At 46.5% G+C, this 23,255-nt stretch overlaps 9 non-coding genes across 9 annotated transcripts; all 9 read right to left on the reverse strand.

The window, feature by feature from the left end:
- Nucleotides 1-231: 231 nt before the first annotated feature.
- Nucleotides 232-303, reverse strand: TRNAA-CGC (transfer RNA alanine (anticodon CGC)). Its single transcript has one exon. It is a non-coding gene; the product is annotated as a tRNA-Ala (tRNA).
- A 2,393-nt stretch (nucleotides 304-2,696) lies between these two features.
- TRNAA-CGC (transfer RNA alanine (anticodon CGC)) lies at nucleotides 2,697-2,768 on the reverse strand. The gene has a single exon. It is a non-coding gene; the product is annotated as a tRNA-Ala (tRNA).
- Nucleotides 2,769-5,161: 2,393 nt separating this feature from the next.
- Nucleotides 5,162-5,233, reverse strand: TRNAA-CGC (transfer RNA alanine (anticodon CGC)). Its single transcript has one exon. It is a non-coding gene; the product is annotated as a tRNA-Ala (tRNA).
- A 2,393-nt stretch (nucleotides 5,234-7,626) lies between these two features.
- TRNAA-CGC (transfer RNA alanine (anticodon CGC)) lies at nucleotides 7,627-7,719 on the reverse strand. Its single transcript has one exon. It is a non-coding gene; the product is annotated as a tRNA-Ala (tRNA).
- Nucleotides 7,720-12,567: 4,848 nt separating this feature from the next.
- Nucleotides 12,568-12,639, reverse strand: TRNAA-CGC (transfer RNA alanine (anticodon CGC)). The gene has a single exon. It is a non-coding gene; the product is annotated as a tRNA-Ala (tRNA).
- A 2,389-nt stretch (nucleotides 12,640-15,028) lies between these two features.
- Nucleotides 15,029-15,100, reverse strand: TRNAA-CGC (transfer RNA alanine (anticodon CGC)). The gene has a single exon. It is a non-coding gene; the product is annotated as a tRNA-Ala (tRNA).
- A 2,395-nt stretch (nucleotides 15,101-17,495) lies between these two features.
- Nucleotides 17,496-17,567, reverse strand: TRNAA-CGC (transfer RNA alanine (anticodon CGC)). The gene has a single exon. It is a non-coding gene; the product is annotated as a tRNA-Ala (tRNA).
- A 2,403-nt stretch (nucleotides 17,568-19,970) lies between these two features.
- TRNAA-CGC (transfer RNA alanine (anticodon CGC)) lies at nucleotides 19,971-20,042 on the reverse strand. Its single transcript has one exon. It is a non-coding gene; the product is annotated as a tRNA-Ala (tRNA).
- Nucleotides 20,043-22,437: 2,395 nt separating this feature from the next.
- Nucleotides 22,438-22,509, reverse strand: TRNAA-CGC (transfer RNA alanine (anticodon CGC)). The gene has a single exon. It is a non-coding gene; the product is annotated as a tRNA-Ala (tRNA).
- Nucleotides 22,510-23,255: the final 746 nt, after the last annotated feature.

The raw sequence follows: 23,255 nt of genomic DNA on the forward strand, positions 1-23,255 counted from the left end.
GTGATGTTTCTCTCTGTGCATTTCTATTTGTAGTGATTGTGAAGGCATACAGGATGTTGACACTGGCAGGGACGTAAACCTCAGTGATATATTATAGGCAGGTTTGCCATACGGGCACCAGCGTTTTCTCAGACAAATAGATATGAATGTCGATGATCCTATAATCATGGCCCGAGTTGCAGTGTGAAATACAAAATAACCGGGACAAAATCACACTGATGTTTATGCAAATGGAGATGCCGGGGATTGAACCCGGGACCTCATACATGCGAAGCATGCGCTCTACCACTGAGCTACATCCGCTCGGTGTGCAGTGGGCCTGTCCTGCAGACATCTTTTCCTGGGAGAATTCTTCCGGTCAAAATATGCTGCCAACTGAAGCACTAGCAAAAGACCAGGGAAAACGGGAGCAAGACTGGAAAAGCACATGGTCAGCTGAAGCAGTGTGCATTATGCTTCTCCATAAGAGATGACTTCCAGGGGAAGTATTCCACCAGAGGATTACCGTGCTCAAAGAGCCATCTCGTGGACAGAGACCATATGACAGTCAAAAAAAGGGAAACAATTGGAGATGCCAGGGATTGGACCCAGGGCCTCATCCATGCAAAGCAAGTGCTCTACCACTGAGCTACATCCCCTCGGTATGCAGTGTGTCTGTCCCGCAGACATAATTTTCAGGGAGAACTCTTCTGGTCAAAACATTCTGCCGAGTGAAGCACTAGCAAAAGAGCAGGGAAAACTGGAGCAAGAATGGAAAACCTCATGGTCACACTGAAGCAGTGTGCATTTTGCTTCTCCATAAGAGATGACTTCCAGGGGAAGATTTCCACCAGAGGATTACTGTGCTCAAAGGGCCATCTAGTGGATAGAGATCATATGACAGTCAAAAAGAGAAACAAGTGGAAATGCCCCAGGTCCTCATACATGCAAAGCATGCGCTCTACCACTGAGCTACATCCCCGCTGAGAGGACGCTTCCTCATCACACCTAAAAGCTTCAGGAGGGAGTGGGCTAAGTAAGGAAAGGGGTTTGCAGTAGTGCATATGAAAAAACATGACAACTGCCAAATTACATCTTACTACTTACAATGACAAAGTTAAAGCGCCAGGTCGATCTCATCACGTTGGTGCCTGAGACATCACATAATGTGACACAGCCATCTCGGATAGATGCCCCAGATTTGAGAAGTGTAGTTATGGAGAAAAAATAAATATATATATATATATATATATATATGTATGTCTTCAAACACCAAAAATGAGATAGCACCATTTCGCGCAGGAATTCCTCCAGCCGAAAGCCCACATATGTTGCTAGATAGACTGACACCTCTTTCGGATGTCCTTCTGTATTTGCTGGCTAGTGGAAAGCAACGTGGACCCACCACTCTATAGCTCTGCCGTCATGAGTGTCCCTAGCACACTCGGCAGATGTCGCTTCTCTAGGCAGACAAGCAGTGGAATTCTGCGGAAGGTCAATGGTGCTTCCATTGGTTTTGCCACTAGGCGATCCATTGCAGCCCTAGAATGAAGCATAACCCGCTGAATGCATTCAGGGTGTTCTGCGGTGGGAAAGGTCAGAGGGGGTGATAGTTGGTGAGCGTGCACAGCACCTCAGAATGACACCACTGCCTAGCAGGAGGACCGGTGGAGACACTATTTTCAGCCAATGCCCCTCTGTCTGAACGAGTCTGCCTTGTGTCATCCCGGTAAGAGATCAGGCTAACAGGCTTCCAATGAAAAAAGCAGACATCACACTGAAGCATGGTGCACCGTGCATGTCCACAATCATCGGCTCCAAAGAGAAGACGTTCAGGAACAGGATTTAGTATGGCAAAAGAACACATCATCCTAATTCCTATGTACAGGATAAAAAGCCCACAATTGAGGAAAAATATCACATGGAGATGCCTGGGATCGAACCTGTGGCCTCATACTTCCCAAGTATGTGCTCTACCACTGAGTTACATCCCCACTGCCAGCAAGGAACTGTGAAATCTACCAGATGCTGGCTGGCTGCTTGGGACTAACAGCGCCCAGAACTGACGGTAACTGTCGAATTGGAGTTTCCAAATGGCAGACTTCATTTTAGAGCCACCTGTGTCTGGTTGTCCATAGAAACATGCAGAAAGGCTGCCCCCCCATGCAATTCCCCTGACCAACTAATGAAAAATATCAATATGTTCAAGACTTTTGCTTTTAGAAGCCAGAGATAGGCCCCAGCAGCAGAGCTGGTAGGATATTCCAGCTCAAAACTAACAAGTTACAGAACCTGATCGACTTAGGTTGACAACAGAGGCACATCTGTGGCCACATCCAGTGAAAACAAATTATTTTTAAAGCTAGGCATCATATGCTACAAAGGTACAATGGTGGAGCTATACATTCGGAACCAAAACAATCGACTGAAAAGAAACGCAAGGCAATGCCAATACTTTCACGATTCTGCACCGTTAAAACTGTGGTGTGATGTTTCTCTCTGTGCATTTCTATTTGTAGTGATTGTGAAGGCATACAGGATGTTGACACTGGCAGGGACGTAAACCTCAGTGATATATTATAGGCAGGTTTGCCATACGGGCACCAGCGTTTTCTCAGACAAATAGATATGAATGTCGATGATCCTATAATCATGGCCCGAGTTGCAGTGTGAAATACAAAATAACCGGGACAAAATCACACTGATGTTTATGCAAATGGAGATGCCGGGGATTGAACCCGGGACCTCATACATGCGAAGCATGCGCTCTACCACTGAGCTACATCCGCTCGGTGTGCAGTGGGCCTGTCCTGCAGACATCTTTTCCTGGGAGAATTCTTCCGGTCAAAATATGCTGCCAACTGAAGCACTAGCAAAAGACCAGGGAAAACGGGAGCAAGACTGGAAAAGCACATGGTCAGCTGAAGCAGTGTGCATTATGCTTCTCCATAAGAGATGACTTCCAGGGGAAGTATTCCACCAGAGGATTACCGTGCTCAAAGAGCCATCTCGTGGACAGAGACCATATGACAGTCAAAAAAAGGGAAACAATTGGAGATGCCAGGGATTGGACCCAGGGCCTCATCCATGCAAAGCAAGTGCTCTACCACTGAGCTACATCCCCTCGGTATGCAGTGTGTCTGTCCCGCAGACATAATTTTCAGGGAGAACTCTTCTGGTCAAAACATTCTGCCGAGTGAAGCACTAGCAAAAGAGCAGGGAAAACTGGAGCAAGAATGGAAAACCTCATGGTCACACTGAAGCAGTGTGCATTTTGCTTCTCCATAAGAGATGACTTCCAGGGGAAGATTTCCACCAGAGGATTACTGTGCTCAAAGGGCCATCTAGTGGATAGAGATCATATGACAGTCAAAAAGAGAAACAAGTGGAAATGCCCCAGGTCCTCATACATGCAAAGCATGCGCTCTACCACTGAGCTACATCCCCGCTGAGAGGACGCTTCCTCATCACACCTAAAAGCTTCAGGAGGGAGTGGGCTAAGTAAGGAAAGGGGTTTGCAGTAGTGCATATGAAAAAACATGACAACTGCCAAATTACATCTTACTACTTACAATGACAAAGTTAAAGCGCCAGGTCGATCTCATCACGTTGGTGCCTGAGACATCACATAATGTGACACAGCCATCTCGGATAGATGCCCCAGATTTGAGAAGTGTAGTTATGGAGAAAAAATAAATATATATATATATATATATATATATGTATGTCTTCAAACACCAAAAATGAGATAGCACCATTTCGCGCAGGAATTCCTCCAGCCGAAAGCCCACATATGTTGCTAGATAGACTGACACCTCTTTCGGATGTCCTTCTGTATTTGCTGGCTAGTGGAAAGCAACGTGGACCCACCACTCTATAGCTCTGCCGTCATGAGTGTCCCTAGCACACTCGGCAGATGTCGCTTCTCTAGGCAGACAAGCAGTGGAATTCTGCGGAAGGTCAATGGTGCTTCCATTGGTTTTGCCACTAGGCGATCCATTGCAGCCCTAGAATGAAGCATAACCCGCTGAATGCATTCAGGGTGTTCTGCGGTGGGAAAGGTCAGAGGGGGTGATAGTTGGTGAGCGTGCACAGCACCTCAGAATGACACCACTGCCTAGCAGGAGGACCGGTGGAGACACTATTTTCAGCCAATGCCCCTCTGTCTGAACGAGTCTGCCTTGTGTCATCCCGGTAAGAGATCAGGCTAACAGGCTTCCAATGAAAAAAGCAGACATCACACTGAAGCATGGTGCACCGTGCATGTCCACAATCATCGGCTCCAAAGAGAAGACGTTCAGGAACAGGATTTAGTATGGCAAAAGAACACATCATCCTAATTCCTATGTACAGGATAAAAAGCCCACAATTGAGGAAAAATATCACATGGAGATGCCTGGGATCGAACCTGTGGCCTCATACTTCCCAAGTATGTGCTCTACCACTGAGTTACATCCCCACTGCCAGCAAGGAACTGTGAAATCTACCAGATGCTGGCTGGCTGCTTGGGACTAACAGCGCCCAGAACTGACGGTAACTGTCGAATTGGAGTTTCCAAATGGCAGACTTCATTTTAGAGCCACCTGTGTCTGGTTGTCCATAGAAACATGCAGAAAGGCTGCCCCCCCATGCAATTCCCCTGACCAACTAATGAAAAATATCAATATGTTCAAGACTTTTGCTTTTAGAAGCCAGAGATAGGCCCCAGCAGCAGAGCTGGTAGGATATTCCAGCTCAAAACTAACAAGTTACAGAACCTGATCGACTTAGGTTGACAACAGAGGCACATCTGTGGCCACATCCAGTGAAAACAAATTATTTTTAAAGCTAGGCATCATATGCTACAAAGGTACAATGGTGGAGCTATACATTCGGAACCAAAACAATCGACTGAAAAGAAACGCAAGGCAATGCCAATACTTTCACGATTCTGCACCGTTAAAACTGTGGTGTGATGTTTCTCTCTGTGCATTTCTATTTGTAGTGATTGTGAAGGCATACAGGATGTTGACACTGGCAGGGACGTAAACCTCAGTGATATATTATAGGCAGGTTTGCCATACGGGCACCAGCGTTTTCTCAGACAAATAGATATGAATGTCGATGATCCTATAATCATGGCCCGAGTTGCAGTGTGAAATACAAAATAACCGGGACAAAATCACACTGATGTTTATGCAAATGGAGATGCCGGGGATTGAACCCGGGACCTCATACATGCGAAGCATGCGCTCTACCACTGAGCTACATCCGCTCGGTGTGCAGTGGGCCTGTCCTGCAGACATCTTTTCCTGGGAGAATTCTTCCGGTCAAAATATGCTGCCAACTGAAGCACTAGCAAAAGACCAGGGAAAACGGGAGCAAGACTGGAAAAGCACATGGTCAGCTGAAGCAGTGTGCATTATGCTTCTCCATAAGAGATGACTTCCAGGGGAAGTATTCCACCAGAGGATTACCGTGCTCAAAGAGCCATCTCGTGGACAGAGACCATATGACAGTCAAAAAAAGGGAAACAATTGGAGATGCCAGGGATTGGACCCAGGGCCTCATCCATGCAAAGCAAGTGCTCTACCACTGAGCTACATCCCCTCGGTATGCAGTGTGTCTGTCCCGCAGACATAATTTTCAGGGAGAACTCTTCTGGTCAAAACATTCTGCCGAGTGAAGCACTAGCAAAAGAGCAGGGAAAACTGGAGCAAGAATGGAAAACCTCATGGTCACACTGAAGCAGTGTGCATTTTGCTTCTCCATAAGAGATGACTTCCAGGGGAAGATTTCCACCAGAGGATTACTGTGCTCAAAGGGCCATCTAGTGGATAGAGATCATATGACAGTCAAAAAGAGAAACAAGTGGAAATGCCCCAGGTCCTCATACATGCAAAGCATGCGCTCTACCACTGAGCTACATCCCCGCTGAGAGGACGCTTCCTCATCACACCTAAAAGCTTCAGGAGGGAGTGGGCTAAGTAAGGAAAGGGGTTTGCAGTAGTGCATATGAAAAAACATGACAACTGCCAAATTACATCTTACTACTTACAATGACAAAGTTAAAGCGCCAGGTCGATCTCATCACGTTGGTGCCTGAGACATCACATAATGTGACACAGCCATCTCGGATAGATGCCCCAGATTTGAGAAGTGTAGTTATGGAGAAAAAATAAATATATATATATATATATATATATATGTATGTCTTCAAACACCAAAAATGAGATAGCACCATTTCGCGCAGGAATTCCTCCAGCCGAAAGCCCACATATGTTGCTAGATAGACTGACACCTCTTTCGGATGTCCTTCTGTATTTGCTGGCTAGTGGAAAGCAACGTGGACCCACCACTCTATAGCTCTGCCGTCATGAGTGTCCCTAGCACACTCGGCAGATGTCGCTTCTCTAGGCAGACAAGCAGTGGAATTCTGCGGAAGGTCAATGGTGCTTCCATTGGTTTTGCCACTAGGCGATCCATTGCAGCCCTAGAATGAAGCATAACCCGCTGAATGCATTCAGGGTGTTCTGCGGTGGGAAAGGTCAGAGGGGGTGATAGTTGGTGAGCGTGCACAGCACCTCAGAATGACACCACTGCCTAGCAGGAGGACCGGTGGAGACACTATTTTCAGCCAATGCCCCTCTGTCTGAACGAGTCTGCCTTGTGTCATCCCGGTAAGAGATCAGGCTAACAGGCTTCCAATGAAAAAAGCAGACATCACACTGAAGCATGGTGCACCGTGCATGTCCACAATCATCGGCTCCAAAGAGAAGACGTTCAGGAACAGGATTTAGTATGGCAAAAGAACACATCATCCTAATTCCTATGTACAGGATAAAAAGCCCACAATTGAGGAAAAATATCACATGGAGATGCCTGGGATCGAACCTGTGGCCTCATACTTCCCAAGTATGTGCTCTACCACTGAGTTACATCCCCACTGCCAGCAAGGAACTGTGAAATCTACCAGATGCTGGCTGGCTGCTTGGGACTAACAGCGCCCAGAACTGACGGTAACTGTCGAATTGGAGTTTCCAAATGGCAGACTTCATTTTAGAGCCACCTGTGTCTGGTTGTCCATAGAAACATGCAGAAAGGCTGCCCCCCCATGCAATTCCCCTGACCAACTAATGAAAAATATCAATATGTTCAAGACTTTTGCTTTTAGAAGCCAGAGATAGGCCCCAGCAGCAGAGCTGGTAGGATATTCCAGCTCAAAACTAACAAGTTACAGAACCTGATCGACTTAGGTTGACAACAGAGGCACATCTGTGGCCACATCCAGTGAAAACAAATTATTTTTAAAGCTAGGCATCATATGCTACAAAGGTACAATGGTGGAGCTATACATTCGGAACCAAAACAATCGACTGAAAAGAAACGCAAGGCAATGCCAATACTTTCACGATTCTGCACCGTTAAAACTGTGGTGTGATGTTTCTCTCTGTGCATTTCTATTTGTAGTGATTGTGAAGGCATACAGGATGTTGACACTGGCAGGGACGTAAACCTCAGTGATATATTATAGGCAGGTTTGCCATACGGGCACCAGCGTTTTCTCAGACAAATAGATATGAATGTCGATGATCCTATAATCATGGCCCGAGTTGCAGTGTGAAATACAAAATAACCGGGACAAAATCACACTGATGTTTATGCAAATGGAGATGCCGGGGATTGAACCCGGGACCTCATTGATTGAACCCGGGACCTCATACATGCGAAGCATGCGCTCTACCACTGAGCTACATCCGCTCGGTGTGCAGTGGGCCTGTCCTGCAGACATCTTTTCCTGGGAGAATTCTTCCGGTCAAAATATGCTGCCAACTGAAGCACTAGCAAAAGACCAGGGAAAACGGGAGCAAGACTGGAAAAGCACATGGTCAGCTGAAGCAGTGTGCATTATGCTTCTCCATAAGAGATGACTTCCAGGGGAAGTATTCCACCAGAGGATTACCGTGCTCAAAGAGCCATCTCGTGGACAGAGACCATATGACAGTCAAAAAAAGGGAAACAATTGGAGATGCCAGGGATTGGACCCAGGGCCTCATCCATGCAAAGCAAGTGCTCTACCACTGAGCTACATCCCCTCGGTATGCAGTGTGTCTGTCCCGCAGACATAATTTTCAGGGAGAACTCTTCTGGTCAAAACATTCTGCCGAGTGAAGCACTAGCAAAAGAGCAGGGAAAACTGGAGCAAGAATGGAAAACCTCATGGTCACACTGAAGCAGTGTGCATTTTGCTTCTCCATAAGAGATGACTTCCAGGGGAAGATTTCCACCAGAGGATTACTGTGCTCAAAGGGCCATCTAGTGGATAGAGATCATATGACAGTCAAAAAGAGAAACAAGTGGAAATGCCCCAGGTCCTCATACATGCAAAGCATGCGCTCTACCACTGAGCTACATCCCCGCTGAGAGGACGCTTCCTCATCACACCTAAAAGCTTCAGGAGGGAGTGGGCTAAGTAAGGAAAGGGGTTTGCAGTAGTGCATATGAAAAAACATGACAACTGCCAAATTACATCTTACTACTTACAATGACAAAGTTAAAGCGCCAGGTCGATCTCATCACGTTGGTGCCTGAGACATCACATAATGTGACACAGCCATCTCGGATAGATGCCCCAGATTTGAGAAGTGTAGTTATGGAGAAAAAATAAATATATATATATATATATATATATATGTATGTCTTCAAACACCAAAAATGAGATAGCACCATTTCGCGCAGGAATTCCTCCAGCCGAAAGCCCACATATGTTGCTAGATAGACTGACACCTCTTTCGGATGTCCTTCTGTATTTGCTGGCTAGTGGAAAGCAACGTGGACCCACCACTCTATAGCTCTGCCGTCATGAGTGTCCCTAGCACACTCGGCAGATGTCGCTTCTCTAGGCAGACAAGCAGTGGAATTCTGCGGAAGGTCAATGGTGCTTCCATTGGTTTTGCCACTAGGCGATCCATTGCAGCCCTAGAATGAAGCATAACCCGCTGAATGCATTCAGGGTGTTCTGCGGTGGGAAAGGTCAGAGGGGGTGATAGTTGGTGAGCGTGCACAGCACCTCAGAATGACACCACTGCCTAGCAGGAGGACCGGTGGAGACACTATTTTCAGCCAATGCCCCTCTGTCTGAACGAGTCTGCCTTGTGTCATCCCGGTAAGAGATCAGGCTAACAGGCTTCCAATGAAAAAAGCAGACATCACACTGAAGCATGGTGCACCGTGCATGTCCACAATCATCGGCTCCAAAGAGAAGACGTTCAGGAACAGGATTTAGTATGGCAAAAGAACACATCATCCTAATTCCTATGTACAGGATAAAAAGCCCACAATTGAGGAAAAATATCACATGGAGATGCCTGGGATCGAACCTGTGGCCTCATACTTCCCAAGTATGTGCTCTACCACTGAGTTACATCCCCACTGCCAGCAAGGAACTGTGAAATCTACCAGATGCTGGCTGGCTGCTTGGGACTAACAGCGCCCAGAACTGACGGTAACTGTCGAATTGGAGTTTCCAAATGGCAGACTTCATTTTAGAGCCACCTGTGTCTGGTTGTCCATAGAAACATGCAGAAAGGCTGCCCCCCCATGCAATTCCCCTGACCAACTAATGAAAAATATCAATATGTTCAAGACTTTTGCTTTTAGAAGCCAGAGATAGGCCCCAGCAGCAGAGCTGGTAGGATATTCCAGCTCAAAACTAACAAGTTACAGAACCTGATCGACTTAGGTTGACAACAGAGGCACATCTGTGGCCACATCCAGTGAAAACAAATTATTTTTAAAGCTAGGCATCATATGCTACAAAGGTACAATGGTGGAGCTATACATTCGGAACCAAAACAATCGACTGAAAAGAAACGCAAGGCAATGCCAATACTTTCACGATTCTGCACCGTTAAAACTGTGGTGTGATGTTTCTCTCTGTGCATTTCTATTTGTAGTGATTGTGAAGGCATACAGGATGTTGACACTGGCAGGGACGTAAACCTCAGTGATATATTATAGGCAGGTTTGCCATACGGGCACCAGCGTTTTCTCAGACAAATAGATATGAATGTCGATGATCCTATAATCATGGCCCGAGTTGCAGTGTGAAATACAAAATAACCGGGACAAAATCACACTGATGTTTATGCAAATGGAGATGCCGGGGACCTCATACATGCGAAGCATGCGCTCTACCACTGAGCTACATCCGCTCGGTGTGCAGTGGGCCTGTCCTGCAGACATCTTTTCCTGGGAGAATTCTTCCGGTCAAAATATGCTGCCAACTGAAGCACTAGCAAAAGACCAGGGAAAACGGGAGCAAGACTGGAAAAGCACATGGTCAGCTGAAGCAGTGTGCATTATGCTTCTCCATAAGAGATGACTTCCAGGGGAAGTATTCCACCAGAGGATTACCGTGCTCAAAGAGCCATCTCGTGGACAGAGACCATATGACAGTCAAAAAAAGGGAAACAATTGGAGATGCCAGGGATTGGACCCAGGGCCTCATCCATGCAAAGCAAGTGCTCTACCACTGAGCTACATCCCCTCGGTATGCAGTGTGTCTGTCCCGCAGACATAATTTTCAGGGAGAACTCTTCTGGTCAAAACATTCTGCCGAGTGAAGCACTAGCAAAAGAGCAGGGAAAACTGGAGCAAGAATGGAAAACCTCATGGTCACACTGAAGCAGTGTGCATTTTGCTTCTCCATAAGAGATGACTTCCAGGGGAAGATTTCCACCAGAGGATTACTGTGCTCAAAGGGCCATCTAGTGGATAGAGATCATATGACAGTCAAAAAGAGAAACAAGTGGAAATGCCCCAGGTCCTCATACATGCAAAGCATGCGCTCTACCACTGAGCTACATCCCCGCTGAGAGGACGCTTCCTCATCACACCTAAAAGCTTCAGGAGGGAGTGGGCTAAGTAAGGAAAGGGGTTTGCAGTAGTGCATATGAAAAAACATGACAACTGCCAAATTACATCTTACTACTTACAATGACAAAGTTAAAGCGCCAGGTCGATCTCATCACGTTGGTGCCTGAGACATCACATAATGTGACACAGCCATCTCGGATAGATGCCCCAGATTTGAGAAGTGTAGTTATGGAGAAAAAATAAATATATATATATATATATATATATATATGTATGTCTTCAAACACCAAAAATGAGATAGCACCATTTCGCGCAGGAATTCCTCCAGCCGAAAGCCCACATATGTTGCTAGATAGACTGACACCTCTTTCGGATGTCCTTCTGTATTTGCTGGCTATTGGAAAGCAACGTGGACCCACCACTCTATAGCTCTGCCGTCATGAGTGTCCCTAGCACACTCGGCAGATGTCGCTTCTCTAGGCAGACAAGCAGTGGAATTCTGCGGAAGGTCAATGGTGCTTCCATTGGTTTTGCCACTAGGCGATCCATTGCAGCCCTAGAATGAAGCATAACCCGCTGAATGCATTCAGGGTGTTCTGCGGTGGGAAAGGTCAGAGGGGGTGATAGTTGGTGAGCGTGCACAGCACCTCAGAATGACACCACTGCCTAGCAGGAGGACCGGTGGAGACACTATTTTCAGCCAATGCCCCTCTGTCTGAACGAGTCTGCCTTGTGTCATCCCGGTAAGAGATCAGGCTAACAGGCTTCCAATGAAAAAAGCAGACATCACACTGAAGCATGGTGCACCGTGCATGTCCACAATCATCGGCTCCAAAGAGAAGACGTTCAGGAACAGGATTTAGTATGGCAAAAGAACACATCATCCTAATTCCTATGTACAGGATAAAAAGCCCACAATTGAGGAAAAATATCACATGGAGATGCCTGGGATCGAACCTGTGGCCTCATACTTCCCAAGTATGTGCTCTACCACTGAGTTACATCCCCACTGCCAGCAAGGAACTGTGAAATCTACCAGATGCTGGCTGGCTGCTTGGGACTAACAGCGCCCAGAACTGACGGTAACTGTCGAATTGGAGTTTCCAAATGGCAGACTTCATTTTAGAGCCACCTGTGTCTGGTTGTCCATAGAAACATGCAGAAAGGCTGCCCCCCCATGCAATTCCCCTGACCAACTAATGAAAAATATCAATATGTTCAAGACTTTTGCTTTTAGAAGCCAGAGATAGGCCCCAGCAGCAGAGCTGGTAGGATATTCCAGCTCAAAACTAACAAGTTACAGAACCTGATCGACTTAGGTTGACAACAGAGGCACATCTGTGGCCACATCCAGTGAAAACAAATTATTTTTAAAGCTAGGCATCATATGCTACAAAGGTACAATGGTGGAGCTATACATTCGGAACCAAAACAATCGACTGAAAAGAAACGCAAGGCAATGCCAATACTTTCACGATTCTGCACCGTTAAAACTGTGGTGTGATGTTTCTCTCTGTGCATTTCTATTTGTAGTGATTGTGAAGGCATACAGGATGTTGACACTGGCAGGGACGTAAACCTCAGTGATATATTATAGGCAGGTTTGCCATACGGGCACCAGCGTTTTCTCAGACAAATAGATATGAATGTCGATGATCCTATAATCATGGCCCGAGTTGCAGTGTGAAATACAAAATAACCGGGACAAAATCACACTGATGTTTATGCAAATGGAGATGCCGGGGATTGAACCCGGGACCTCATACATGCGAAGCATGCGCTCTACCACTGAGCTACATCCGCTCGGTGTGCAGTGGGCCTGTCCTGCAGACATCTTTTCCTGGGAGAATTCTTCCGGTCAAAATATGCTGCCAACTGAAGCACTAGCAAAAGACCAGGGAAAACGGGAGCAAGACTGGAAAAGCACATGGTCAGCTGAAGCAGTGTGCATTATGCTTCTCCATAAGAGATGACTTCCAGGGGAAGTATTCCACCAGAGGATTACCGTGCTCAAAGAGCCATCTCGTGGACAGAGACCATATGACAGTCAAAAAAAGGGAAACAATTGGAGATGCCAGGGATTGGACCCAGGGCCTCATCCATGCAAAGCAAGTGCTCTACCACTGAGCTACATCCCCTCGGTATGCAGTGTGTCTGTCCCGCAGACATAATTTTCAGGGAGAACTCTTCTGGTCAAAACATTCTGCCGAGTGAAGCACTAGCAAAAGAGCAGGGAAAACTGGAGCAAGAATGGAAAACCTCATGGTCACACTGAAGCAGTGTGCATTTTGCTTCTCCATAAGAGATGACTTCCAGGGGAAGATTTCCACCAGAGGATTACTGTGCTCAAAGGGCCATCTAGTGGATAGAGATCATATGACAGTCAAAAAGAGAAACAAGTGGAAATGCCCCAGGTCCTCATACATGCAAAGCATGCGCTCTACCACTGAGCTACATCCCCGCTGAGAGGACGCTTCCTCATCACACCTAAAAGCTTCAGGAGGGAGTGGGCTAAGTAAGGAAAGGGGGTTGCAGTAGTGCATATGAAAAAACATGACAACTGCCAAATTACATCTTACTACTTACAATGACAAAGTTAAAGCGCCAGGTCGATCTCATCACGTTGGTGCCTGAGACATCACATAATGTGACACAGCCATCTCGGATAGATGCCCCAGATTTGAGAAGTGTAGTTATGGAGAAAAAATAAATATATATATATATATATATATGTATGTCTTCAAACACCAAAAATGAGATAGCACCATTTCGCGCAGGAATTCCTCCAGCCGAAAGCCCACATATGTTGCTAGATAGACTGACACCTCTTTCGGATGTCCTTCTGTATTTGCTGGCTAGTGGAAAGCAACGTGGACCCACCACTCTATAGCTCTGCCGTCATGAGTGTCCCTAGCACACTCGGCAGATGTCGCTTCTCTAGGCAGACAAGCAGTGGAATTCTGCGGAAGGTCAATGGTGCTTCCATTGGTTTTGCCACTAGGCGATCCATTGCAGCCCTAGAATGAAGCATAACCCGCTGAATGCATTCAGGGTGTTCTGCGGTGGGAAAGGTCAGAGGGGGTGATAGTTGGTGAGCGTGCACAGCACCTCAGAATGACACCACTGCCTAGCAGGGGGACCGGTGGAGACACTATTTTCAGCCAATGCCCCTCTGTCTGAACGAGTCTGCCTTGTGTCATCCCGGTAAGAGATCAGGCTAACAGGCTTCCAATGAAAAAAACAGACATCACACTGAAGCATGGTGCACCGTGCATGTCCACAATCATCGGCTCCAAAGAGAAGACGTTCAGGAACAGGATTTAGTATGGCAAAAGAACACATCATCCTAATTCCTATGTACAGGATAAAAAGCCCACAATTGAGGAAAAATATCACATGGAGATGCCTGGGATCGAACCTGTGGCCTCATACTTCCCAAGTATGTGCTCTACCACTGAGTTACATGCCCACTGCCAGCAAGGAACTGTGAAATCTACCAGATGCTGGCTGGCTGCTTGGGACTAACAGCGCCCAGAACTGACGGTAACTGTCGAATTGGAGTTTCCAAATGGCAGACTTCATTTTAGAGCCACCTGTGTCTGGTTGTCCATAGAAACATGCAGAAAGGCTGCCCCCCCATGCAATTCCCCTGACCAACTAATGAAAAATATCAATATGTTCAAGACTTTTGCTTTTAGAAGCCAGAGATAGGCCCCAGCAGCAGAGCTGGTAGGATATTCCAGCTCAAAACTAACAAGTTACAGAACCTGATCGACTTAGGTTGACAACAGAGGCACATCTGTGGCCACATCCAGTGAAAACAAATTATTTTTAAAGCTAGGCATCATATGCTACAAAGGTACAATGGTGGAGCTATACATTCGGAACCAAAACAATCGACTGAAAAGAAACGCAAGGCAATGCCAATACTTTCACGATTCTGCACCGTTAAAACTGTGGTGTGATGTTTCTCTCTGTGCATTTCTATTTGTAGTGATTGTGAAGGCATACAGGATGTTGACACTGGCAGGGACGTAAACCTCAGTGATATATTATAGGCAGGTTTGCCATACGGGCACCAGCGTTTTCTCAGACAAATAGATATGAATGTCGATGATCCTATAATCATGGCCCGAGTTGCAGTGTGAAATACAAAATAACCGGGACAAAATCACACTGATGTTTATGCAAATGGAGATGCCGGGGATTGAACCCGGGACCTCATACATGCGAAGCATGCGCTCTACCACTGAGCTACATCCGCTCGGTGTGCAGTGGGCCTGTCCTGCAGACATCTTTTCCTGGGAGAATTCTTCCGGTCAAAATATGCTGCCAACTGAAGCACTAGCAAAAGACCAGGGAAAACGGGAGCAAGACTGGAAAAGCACATGGTCAGCTGAAGCAGTGTGCATTATGCTTCTCCATAAGAGATGACTTCCAGGGGAAGTATTCCACCAGAGGATTACCGTGCTCAAAGAGCCATCTCGTGGACAGAGACCATATGACAGTCAAAAAAAGGGAAACAATTGGAGATGCCAGGGATTGGACCCAGGGCCTCATCCATGCAAAGCAAGTGCTCTACCACTGAGCTACATCCCCTCGGTATGCAGTGTGTCTGTCCCGCAGACATAATTTTCAGGGAGAACTCTTCTGGTCAAAACATTCTGCCGAGTGAAGCACTAGCAAAAGAGCAGGGAAAACTGGAGCAAGAATGGAAAACCTCATGGTCACACTGAAGCAGTGTGCATTTTGCTTCTCCATAAGAGATGACTTCCAGGGGAAGATTTCCACCAGAGGATTACTGTGCTCAAAGGGCCATCTAGTGGATAGAGATCATATGACAGTCAAAAAGAGAAACAAGTGGAAATGCCCCAGGTCCTCATACATGCAAAGCATGCGCTCTACCACTGAGCTACATCCCCGCTGAGAGGACGCTTCCTCATCACACCTAAAAGCTTCAGGAGGGAGTGGGCTAAGTAAGGAAAGGGGTTTGCAGTAGTGCATATGAAAAAACATGACAACTGCCAAATTACATCTTACTACTTACAATGACAAAGTTAAAGCGCCAGGTCGATCTCATCACGTTGGTGCCTGAGACATCACATAATGTGACACAGCCATCTCGGATAGATGCCCCAGATTTGAGAAGTGTAGTTATGGAGAAAAAATAAATATATATATATATATATATATATATATGTATGTCTTCAAACACCAAAAATGAGATAGCACCATTTCGCGCAGGAATTCCTCCAGCCGAAAGCCCACATATGTTGCTAGATAGACTGACACCTCTTTCGGATGTCCTTCTGTATTTGCTGGCTAGTGGAAAGCAACGTGGACCCACCACTCTATAGCTCTGCCGTCATGAGTGTCCCTAGCACACTCGGCAGATGTCGCTTCTCTAGGCAGACAAGCAGTGGAATTCTGCGGAAGGTCAATGGTGCTTCCATTGGTTTTGCCACTAGGCGATCCATTGCAGCCCTAGAATGAAGCATAACCCGCTGAATGCATTCAGGGTGTTCTGCGGTGGGAAAGGTCAGAGGGGGTGATAGTTGGTGAGCGTGCACAGCACCTCAGAATGACACCACTGCCTAGCAGGAGGACCGGTGGAGACACTATTTTCAGCCAATGTCCCTCTGTCTGAACGAGTCTGCCTTGTGTCATCCCGGTAAGAGATCAGGCTAACAGGCTTCCAATGAAAAAAGCAGACATCACACTGAAGCATGGTGCACCGTGCATGTCCACAATCATCGGCTCCAAAGAGAAGACGTTCAGGAACAGGATTTAGTATGGCAAAAGAACACATCATCCTAATTCCTATGTACAGGATAAAAAGCCCACAATTGAGGAAAAATATCACATGGAGATGCCTGGGATCGAACCTGTGGCCTCATACTTCCCAAGTATGTGCTCTACCACTGAGTTACATCCCCACTGCCAGCAAGGAACTGTGAAATCTACCAGATGCTGGCTGGCTGCTTGGGACTAACAGCGCCCAGAACTGACGGTAACTGTCGAATTGGAGTTTCCAAATGGCAGACTTCATTTTAGAGCCACCTGTGTCTGGTTGTCCATAGAAACATGCAGAAAGGCTGCCCCCCCATGCAATTCCCCTGACCAACTAATGAAAAATATCAATATGTTCAAGACTTTTGCTTTTAGAAGCCAGAGATAGGCCCCAGCAGCAGAGCTGGTAGGATATTCCAGCTCAAAACTAACAAGTTACAGAACCTGATCGACTTAGGTTGACAACAGAGGCACATCTGTGGCCACATCCAGTGAAAACAAATTATTTTTAAAGCTAGGCATCATATGCTACAAAGGTACAATGGTGGAGCTATACATTCGGAACCAAAACAATCGACTGAAAAGAAACGCAAGGCAATGCCAATACTTTCACGATTCTGCACCGTTAAAACTGTGGTGTGATGTTTCTCTCTGTGCATTTCTATTTGTAGTGATTGTGAAGGCATACAGGATGTTGACACTGGCAGGGACGTAAACCTCAGTGATATATTATAGGCAGGTTTGCCATACGGGCACCAGCGTTTTCTCAGACAAATAGATATGAATGTCGATGATCCTATAATCATGACCCGAGTTGCAGTGTGAAATACAAAATAACCGGGACAAAATCACACTGATGTTTATGCAAATGGAGATGCCGGGGATTGAACCCGGGACCTCATACATGCGAAGCATGCGCTCTACCACTGAGCTACATCCGCTCGGTGTGCAGTGGGCCTGTCCTGCAGACATCTTTTCCTGGGAGAATTCTTCCGGTCAAAATATGCTGCCAACTGAAGCACTAGCAAAAGACCAGGGAAAACGGGAGCAAGACTGGAAAAGCACATGGTCAGCTGAAGCAGTGTGCATTATGCTTCTCCATAAGAGATGACTTCCAGGGGAAGTATTCCACCAGAGGATTACCGTGCTCAAAGAGCCATCTCGTGGACAGAGACCATATGACAGTCAAAAAAAGGGAAACAATTGGAGATGCCAGGGATTGGACCCAGGGCCTCATCCATGCAAAGCAAGTGCTCTACCACTGAGCTACATCCCCTCGGTATGCAGTGTGTCTGTCCCGCAGACATAATTTTCAGGGAGAACTCTTCTGGTCAAAACATTCTGCCGAGTGAAGCACTAGCAAAAGAGCAGGGAAAACTGGAGCAAGAATGGAAAACCTCATGGTCACACTGAAGCAGTGTGCATTTTGCTTCTCCATAAGAGATGACTTCCAGGGGAAGATTTCCACCAGAGGATTACTGTGCTCAAAGGGCCATCTAGTGGATAGAGATCATATGACAGTCAAAAAGAGAAACAAGTGGAAATGCCCCAGGTCCTCATACATGCAAAGCATGCGCTCTACCACTGAGCTACATCCCCGCTGAGAGGACGCTTCCTCATCACACCTAAAAGCTTCAGGAGGGAGTGGGCTAAGTAAGGAAAGGGGTTTGCAGTAGTGCATATGAAAAAACATGACAACTGCCAAATTACATCTTACTACTTACAATGACAAAGTTAAAGCGCCAGGTCGATCTCATCACGTTGGTGCCTGAGACATCACATAATGTGACACAGCCATCTCGGATAGATGCCCCAGATTTGAGAAGTGTAGTTATGGAGAAAAAATAAATATATATATATATATATATATATATATATATATATGTATGTCTTCAAACACCAAAAATGAGATAGCACCATTTCGCGCAGGAATTCCTCCAGCCGAAAGCCCACATATGTTGCTAGATAGACTGACACCTCTTTCGGATGTCCTTCTGTATTTGCTGGCTAGTGGAAAGCAACGTGGACCCACCACTCTATAGCTCTGCCGTCATGAGTGTCCCTAGCACACTCGGCAGATGTCGCTTCTCTAGGCAGACAAGCAGTGGAATTCTGCGGAAGGTCAATGGTGCTTCCATTGGTTTTGCCACTAGGCGATCCATTGCAGCCCTAGAATGAAGCATAACCCGCTGAATGCATTCAGGGTGTTCTGCGGTGGGAAAGGTCAGAGGGGGTGATAGTTGGTGAGCGTGCACAGCACCTCAGAATGACACCACTGCCTAGCAGGGGGACCGGTGGAGACACTATTTTCAGCCAATGCCCCTCTGTCTGAACGAGTCTGCCTTGTGTCATCCCGGTAAGAGATCAGGCTAACAGGCTTCCAATGAAAAAAGCAGACATCACACTGAAGCATGGTGCACCGTGCATGTCCACAATCATCGGCTCCAAAGAGAAGACGTTCAGGAACAGGATTTAGTATGGCAAAAGAACACATCATCCTAATTCCTATGTACAGGATAAAAAGCCCACAATTGAGGAAAAATATCACATGGAGATGCCTGGGATCGAACCTGTGGCCTCATACTTCCCAAGTATGTGCTCTACCACTGAGTTACATCCCCACTGCCAGCAAGGAACGGTGAAATCTACCAGATGCTGGCTGGCTGCTTGGGACTAACAGCGCCCAGAACTGACGGTAACTGTCGAATTGGAGTTTCCAAATGGCAGACTTCATTTTAGAGCCACCTGTGTCTGGTTGTCCATAGAAACATGCAGAAAGGCTGCCCCCCATTGCAATTCCCCTGACCAACTAATGAAAAATATCAATATGTTCAAGACTTTTGCTTTTAGAAGCCAGAGATAGGCCCCAGCAGCAGAGCTGGTAGGATATTCCAGCTCAAAACTAACAAGTTACAGAACCTGATCGACTTAGGTTGACAACAGAGGCACATCTGTGGCCACATCCAGTGAAAACAAATTATTTTTAAAGCTAGGCATCATATGCTACAAAGGTACAATGGTGGAGCTATACATTCGGAACCAAAACAATCGACTGAAAAGAAACGCAAGGCAATGCCAATACTTTCACGATTCTGCACCGTTAAAACTGTGGTGTGATGTTTCTCTCTGTGCATTTCTATTTGTAGTGATTGTGAAGGCATACAGGATGTTGACACTGGCAGGGACGTAAACCTCAGTGATATATTATAGGCAGGTTTGCCATACGGGCACCAGCGTTTTCTCAGACAAATAGATATGAATGTCGATGATCCTATAATCATGGCCCGAGTTGCAGTGTGAAATACAAAATAACCGGGACAAAATCACACTGATGTTTATGCAAATGGAGATGCCGGGGATTGAACCCGGGACCTCATACATGCGAAGCATGCGCTCTACCACTGAGCTACATCCCCTCGGTGTGCAGTGGGCCTGTCCTGCAGACATCTTTTCCTGGGAGAATTCTTCCGGTCAAAATATGCTGCCAACTGAAGCACTAGCAAAAGACCAGGGAAAACGGGAGCAAGACTGGAAAAGCACATGGTCAGCTGAAGCAGTGTGCATTATGCTTCTCCATAAGAGATGACTTCCAGGGGAAGTATTCCACCAGAGGATTACCGTGCTCAAAGAGCCATCTCGTGGACAGAGACCATATGACAGTCAAAAAAAGGGAAACAATTGGAGATGCCAGGGATTGGACCCAGGGCCTCATCCATGCAAAGCAAGTGCTCTACCACTGAGCTACATCCCCTCGGTATGCAGTGTGTCTGTCCCGCAGACATAATTTTCAGGGAGAACTCTTCTGGTCAAAACATTCTGCCGAGTGAAGCACTAGCAAAAGAGCAGGGAAAACTGGAGCAAGAATGGAAAACCTCATGGTCACACTGAAGCAGTGTGCATTTTGCTTCTCCATAAGAGATGACTTCCAGGGGAAGATTTCCACCAGAGGATTACTGTGCTCAAAGGGCCATCTAGTGGATAGAGATCATATGACAGTCAAAAAGAGAAACAAGTGGAAATGCCCCAGGTCCTCATACATGCAAAGCATGCGCTCTACCACTGAGCTACATCCCCGCTGAGAGGACGCTTCCTCATCACACCTAAAAGCTTCAGGAGGGAGTGGGCTAAGTAAGGAAAGGGGTTTGCAGTAGTGCATATGAAAAAACATGACAACTGCCAAATTACATCTTACTACTTACAATGACAAAGTTAAAGCGCCAGGTCGATCTCATCACGTTGGTGCCTGAGACATCACATAATGTGACACAGCCATCTCGGATAGATGCCCCAGATTTGAGAAGTGTAGTTATGGAGAAAAAATAAATATATATATATATATATATATATATATGTATGTCTTCAAACACCAAAAATGAGATAGCACCATTTCGCGCAGGAATTCCTCCAGCCGAAAGCCCACATATGTTGCTAGATAGACTGACACCTCTTTCGGATGTCCTTCTGTATTTGCTGGCTAGTGGAAAGCAACGTGGACCCACCACTCTATAGCTCTGCCGTCATGAGTGTCCCTAGCACACTCGGCAGATGTCGCTTCTCTAGGCAGACAAGCAGTGGAATTCTGCGGAAGGTCAATGGTGCTTCCATTGGTTTTGCCACTAGGCGATCCATTGCAGCCCTAGAATGAAGCATAACCCGCTGAATGCATTCAGGGTGTTCTGCGGTGGGAAAGGTCAGAGGGGGTGATAGTTGGTGAGCGTGCACAGCACCTCAGAATGACACCACTGCCTAGCAGGGGGACCGGTGGAGACACTATTTTCAGCCAATGCCCCTCTGTCTGAACGAGTCTGCCTTGTGTCATCCCGGTAAGAGATCAGGCTAACAGGCTTCCAATGAAAAAAGCAGACATCACACTGAAGCATGGTGCACCGTGCATGTCCACAATCATCGGCTCCAAAGAGAAGACGTTCAGGAACAGGATTTAGTATGGCAAAAGAACACATCATCCTAATTCCTATGTACAGGATAAAAAGCCCACAATTGAGGAAAAATATCACATGGAGATGCCTGGGATCGAACCTGTGGCCTCATACTTCCCAAGTATGTGCTCTACCACTGAGTTACATCCCCACTGCCAGCAAGGAACGGTGAAATCTACCAGATGCTGGCTGGCTGCTTGGGACTAACAGCGCCCAGAACTGACGGTAACTGTCGAATTGGAGTTTCCAAATGGCAGACTTCATTTTAGAGCCACCTGTGTCTGGTTGTCCATAGAAACATGCAGAAAGGCTGCCCCCCATTGCAATTCCCCTGACCAACTAATGAAAAATATCAATATGTTCAAGACTTTTGCTTTTAGAAGCCAGAGATAGGCCCCAGCAGCAGAGCTGGTAGGATATTCCAGCTCAAAACTAACAAGTTACAGAACCTGATCGACTTAGGTTGACAACAGAGGCACATCTGTGGCCACATCCAGTGAAAACAAATTATTTTTAAAGCTAGGCATCATATGCTACAAAGGTACAATGGTGGAGCTATACATTCGGAACCAAAACAATCGACTGAAAAGAAACGCAAGGCAATGCCAATACTTTCACGATTCTGCACCGTTAAAACTGTGGTGTGATGTTTCTCTCTGTGCATTTCTATTTGTAGTGATTGTGAAGGCATACAGGATGTTGACACTGGCAGGGACGTAAACCTCAGTGATATATTATAGGCAGGTTTGCCATACGGGCACCAGCGTTTTCTCAGACAAATAGATATGAATGTCGATGATCCTATAATCATGGCCCGAGTTGCAGTGTGAAATACAAAATAACCGGGACAAAATCACACTGATGTTTATGCAAATGGAGATGCCGGGGATTGAACCCGGGACCTCATACATGCGAAGCATGCGCTCTACCACTGAGCTACATCCCCTCGGTGTGCAGTGGGCCTGTCCTGCAGACATCTTTTCCTGGGAGAATTCTTCCGGTCAAAATATGCTGCCAACTGAAGCACTAGCAAAAGACCAGGGAAAACGGGAGCAAGACTGGAAAAGCACATGGTCAGCTGAAGCAGTGTGCATTATGCTTCTCCATAAGAGATGACTTCCAGGGGAAGTATTCCACCAGAGGATTACCGTGCTCAAAGAGCCATCTCGTGGACAGAGACCATATGACAGTCAAAAAAAGGGAAACAATTGGAGATGCCAGGGATTGGACCCAGGGCCTCATCCATGCAAAGCAAGTGCTCTACCACTGAGCTACATCCCCTCGGTATGCAGTGTGTCTGTCCCGCAGACATAATTTTCAGGGAGAACTCTTCTGGTCAAAACATTCTGCCGAGTGAAGCACTAGCAAAAGAGCAGGGAAAACTGGAGCAAGAATGGAAAACCTCATGGTCACACTGAAGCAGTGTGCATTTTGCTTCTCCATAAGAGATGACTTCCAGGGGAAGATTTCCACCAGAGGATTACTGTGCTCAAAGGGCCATCTAGTGGATAGAGATCATATGACAGTCAAAAAGAGAAACAAGTGGAAATGCCCCAGGTCCTCATACATGCAAAGCATGCGCTCTACCACTGAGCTACATCCCCGCTGAGAGGACGCTTCCTCATCACACCTAAAAGCTTCAGGAGGGAGTGGGCTAAGTAAGGAAAGGGGTTTGCAGTAGTGCATATGAAA

Source organism: Ambystoma mexicanum (genome assembly GCF_040938575.1).
Source record: "Ambystoma mexicanum isolate Mex_15411 chromosome 12 unlocalized genomic scaffold, UKY_AmexF1_1 Mex_chr12_unloc.1, whole genome shotgun sequence".
Lineage (NCBI taxonomy): Eukaryota > Metazoa > Chordata > Amphibia > Caudata > Ambystomatidae > Ambystoma > Ambystoma mexicanum.